General features: G+C 43.3%; 1 long non-coding RNA gene across 1 annotated transcript; it reads left to right on the top strand.

The window, feature by feature from the left end:
• Positions 1–266: 266 nt before the first annotated feature.
• Positions 267–3,902, top strand: LOC137480962 (uncharacterized). The gene is made up of 2 exons (XR_011003213.1): positions 267–1,357; positions 1,788–3,902. It is a non-coding gene; the product is annotated as an uncharacterized lncRNA (long non-coding RNA).
• Positions 3,903–4,927: the final 1,025 nt, after the last annotated feature.

Here is a 4,927-nt window from a genome sequence, read left to right as displayed (position 1 = left end):
ATGAAGCACTGTGGGTATTTTTTTTCATCAGTTGCAAAGTAGGATTTGACAAGGAAAGTGCTCAAAGAATGATAAACAGTAAGACACATCTTGTACATTTGAATAAGGCATTTATAGATTATTTCTATTCTCTTTTTTGCTATGGGGTGGTTCACTCTTTAAAACCCTCAGCATTATTCCAAGATATCCTTGCAATATTTACCTTTGGGTGAGCATATCTCCTTCACCTCTGAGTTCTTTCTGACCTCGTGCTGGGTGCTGTGGCGCTTCTTGTGTTTAGGAGTAAAGACTGATAGTCTGAGAGCAGGAGCTGGTTTGGCACTGTGAGGGTCTAGAATATCATCTGCCCTGCTTGCTGGGGCTGGGCAGGAGCCAGCAGACAGGCTGAGCTTGCTCTGCCATTGCAGGATTCTGTCCTGCTGGAGGGAGCTCATGTGCAGAGTGGCTCTGACTGTGCAAGGCTGCTTCATGGCTGCTGTCTGAGCACCCTGCACTTCCATTTTCTAAGTGGAGATCCAGCTGAACTAGCATGTTTTTATCTGGGTATTGCAGTCTTACTGTATGAAAAGATTATTTGAACTCTCAGATAGCAAGGCTCTTTGAATTATTTTTCCCCCGCTGATGTTTTGTTTTCTAGTCTTGGATTGAGGGTGTCAATTTGGGTGTCAAAAGATGTATCTCAGGTTCTGTAAAGGTGAGGAAGTCTGTGTGTTTGCAGTCAGGATCACAGCCTTGTGCAGACTGTGAGCACTCTATGTAGTGCTGGGCAAGGCAGGTTAGAGCAGGTGCTGGCATTTATGGAGAAGCAGTTTGTCTGTTCTTGTCACTCGGTGCAACAGCTGCATCTGAAATTTGTTGCCCTTTGTTTATAGACTGATCCTGGTATTTGGAACACTTTGAGTGTTTCATTGCTCAGGTGTCCAGAATTTGAAACAAAATCAATTATAACTGCTATAGGCAAGGGTGTTTATGGTCATAATGTTCCAATGACAGTGTCAGGGGAAAGCATCAGGAACTTCCAGCTAATGTTTATTTGCAGACATCTCTACACAGTCTTAAAATAGCAGTAATTGGTACAGGAAAAGCAGGTACAGCATGATCTTTATCCCTACAGAAAAGTAACAATATAGATAGGTAATATAATGTTAGAAATAGAAAAATAAGATGTAATAAAAAATTGCAAGTCATGGTCTAGATGGAAGCTAGCTGGTTTCACTGCACTAGCTTCTAATGGCAATCTCTTTGCAGGATACTGCAGAAATGATGGATTGAGGCACACACACACGATGACCTCTTCCAGTCAGGAACTGAGACAGCCTCAAAGGGAGTTGCCGATGAGATCTAGGGAATGGGACGTGTGAGTGTATAAAAGAGCAGTGCTGGTACAATTTTGCATGTATATCTTCTTTCCAAAAAGTTAAAAAAAACAAAAAAAGTCAAGACTACACATTTTGGAGGATTAATCATCTGAGATTTTTCTCTAATTTATCACCAAGAGGAGTAATGTTCTCTTTGTTTCTGTTTTACAGGGACACCCACATAGCCTTTAAAGAGCATAAATAAAATTGCATCCACACAGGCTGTGGGTCTGTGCAGCAGCTGTTCACATGACACTATATTTTATCTGCATACATTTAATCATTTTTCCCGAGAAACTGTCTCAATCTGTCAAAATATTTGTAAATAGATTCAGTTTCCAATGAAATTTGCTTTCACTAGCACAACAGAGAGACAAGGAAGACTTATGCCCAGTGGGAAGAAAAAACCAAAATTGTTTTCCATTGCAGGTTGAACAGCTCAGTCCTAAGGCGTTTGCCTTGATGACTGTGTGAAGCCAGTGCTCTCACTTAGCAGCTACCTAATTTCTGGGACGAGGTGTTTCATTTCAGCAGACAGATTTCTCCACAACTGAACAAGCACAAAGAAAATGGCAGGTAATAGAGGACAGCTCTGTATTTCAGTAGAGAAGGAAGGTACCTGGAAAGAAGAGATATTTGGCATTTATTCCTTTTTTCACCCGTAACTCCCTGTGTTCTTCTCTTGTGTCCTTTGTCTATGTAATGTGATGATGTTTCCCTCCTATTTTTCAAACCTGCACAGTCTGAGGGTGCCTGGGGGTTTAGAGACAATTTACTACAACAGTTAAACAAATGAGCTGGTTTCTACTTCCTGTCAGTTCTTCAGCAAATTCAGTCTGTGTTGGCCCAGCCTCTTTGTGAGTGACCCTCTGGGTGCCCAGGTGTGGGAAGAAGATCACTTGAGCCTCTTGGCTTTCCAAATCCATCCTTTCTGTGAGGTAACACAGATCCCTATTAGACTCATCAGACAGGGAGAAACAATACTTCCTGAGAAAGTGGGGATGAGGGCAGGTACCATCATGATGTGTAATTGCTTTCCAGAAGTATCCTGGAGGAAGTTTGTTAAAGCACAGGATGCAGGATCACTTTCAGAAGTGGAAACACACAGACAGGCCAGCACTGCCCACCAACACGGTCTCTCAGTCTATTCTGCATCAGATGCCTGTGGGCTTCCACAGCAGCTTCTGTAGCTGCAGTCAGACCAAAGTTGCGCACTTGGAGCTGTGGAAATCCACATGCTTTGATTGCACCCTGAAGGAAATGAGCCTTACAGCTCATATCAATATATTGAAATTTAACTCTGTTGAATAAATGAGAAAATCCAGATATCAAGTGCATTTTTAAGCCTTAATCTGTAGCAATGAAAGTGAGAGATTGATGTGGTTGCTAAAGCAGGGTGATTTCAATGTGCACAGGCTTACCTGAGGCCTTACAGAAGGATTTGCAGGGGGAAGCAGCTGGTTCAGTTGGTTGTATAATTTGGTGGATGTTTCAGTCTGGGCAGGAGCTGCTTTTAGGGTAACTAGAGCAAAGAATGTCACTGCCTTACCAGCAGCACCAAGCATTAGCCACACCATTTTGGCTTAATCTTGAGCCCATCCTTTAAGCCTCTGGATTAGGTCAAAGGTACCTTGTTACAAAGCAGAACAGCTGACAGCCACCCAGTCTCAGCTGAGAGGGTTGTTATGCCTCCCAGCTGGGAGCGCTGATGTTCTGGATGCTTCCAGCTGGTTTAAGGCAGGCACTGAGACAAGGCCCCAGCAGCTCCACCTGAGTTCAAGGTGCTCCTGCATTTCCCAGCCTCATGCCCCACCATATAAATAGTATGACCTAGCCTGGGCAGTATGAGGATTTTAGATATACTTGTCTTTTCATCAAGGCTCTTTGTTGTGGTCTGACAGCTACCAGGAATGTTAAAGTGCATTTTAGACCAAGATCATACAGTCTGTTGATGTCAGAGCTGTGTGCAGGGTCTTTAGCACAGGAGTGAATTAGACCACTGATTATTTTGCTTACGGCTCCTTTGGTGCTCTGGGCTTGATACTCTGTGATTAAGTGGCCAGATGTCCTGAAGCCATTGCATACAGCTGGACAATAAACTGTCTGCTACAGAGAAATAGCAAAGGCCTTCCTCCTTTATTAGGGTAAAACTGACAGCTTTATTGACTGGCTTTTTGCCTTGATCATATTTACAGTGTTCCACTAGATCTATTTAAATCATTTCAGTAGCAAGCTGAATACTCTCTGAAAGCAGTCTTGATTCCAGCCTGAAGAATAGGTAAGGTTTAATGGATACAATGAGCTGCCATTTTAAATGAGCCACATTTTAATATGAAAAATAATTATTCCTCTGTAACAGCTCACAGTTTGTGTGGCTGTGGGTAAAATGCAGCTTTGATAAAGTACATTGCCAGAATGAACCCAACTACTTTGAGAAATACATTGCACTTGTAGATCAGTGCTTTCACTACCTGTGTACAAAGTATGGTTTTGTTTTTATACAAAAAATAATGTACCACAGATGTTATGAGAACAAGCTAAATTTTAGAAAAAGCCAAAAAAAACCCCAAAACCTCAACCACAGCAACAACAACAACAACAACAAAGAGCAATGCCAAGAGCAAGTAATGGCCCCCATCAAATAAATCAAATATTTGATATATGAAATATTCTTGCAGCTTTGTCTGTGGGGCTGTCTCTCAGATTCTGCTTTTGTGGGCCATCACTGCTCCGTAAGCCATCAGAAGGACTTTTATCAAACAGCACTGAAGAGAAATGAAAAGCTGCTCTTAAAAAAAACCCTAAAGACATTCCCACTTATACAAGCAAGCAAGTTGTGTATGTGTATGTGAAATTAACAGTGAATGTGGCTTAATTGGTTGTAAATTAAACTATTGACACAACATGACCTTGGAAGATGAGTTTTTCCTTTAAAGACAAGATTTAGAAACGACATTGAAGGAAACACAGCTATGTGTTTGTTAATACGCTGCCCTACCTGTACCACAACCCTGCCCCCCCAAGGCGCTCAAACAGAAGTGTTGGGGGTGTTTCTGGGGAGCAAGCTGACAGCCTCCACTTCAGTGTTTACCTTAGTGGCTGCACTTAATCAGAATCGTACCAGGCTTTCTCCTTTGTTGGTTTTATCCTATCCCACTAATGTGGAGAAAGTGAGGATTTTACAACTGCTCTGCTGGAAAATGTCACGTAAATGTTACTGACCCACGCGGCCAGCAGGGGCTTTGCACGGTACGCTGAGGGATTGGCCTGTCCCCAGATTAGAAGGAAAAAAAAAGAAAAAAAGAAAAAGGAAAAGAAAAAAAAAGGTAAATTAAAATAAAACATTTCTTTGCGGCTATTTGGACACTTGGGTGAGAAATTCCGCCGTGGGGCGGGCAGCGCCGGGAAGGGACAGCAGGTGGCGCTGCTGCTGCAGGAACCGCCCGTGCCGGCCCGCAGAGCGCTGCGCCGGCACGGAGCGGGAACGGGGAAAACAACGGGGAAAACAACGGGGAAAACGGGATCCCCCGGGCTGCCTATTGCACCGAGCCCCGGCACGGAGCGGGAAC

This window comes from Anomalospiza imberbis, chromosome 12, assembly GCF_031753505.1.
Source record: "Anomalospiza imberbis isolate Cuckoo-Finch-1a 21T00152 chromosome 12, ASM3175350v1, whole genome shotgun sequence".
Taxonomy (NCBI): domain Eukaryota; kingdom Metazoa; phylum Chordata; class Aves; order Passeriformes; family Viduidae; genus Anomalospiza; species Anomalospiza imberbis.
Note: the sequence above shows the minus strand (reverse complement) of the source record. Positions and strands in the feature narration are given on the sequence as shown.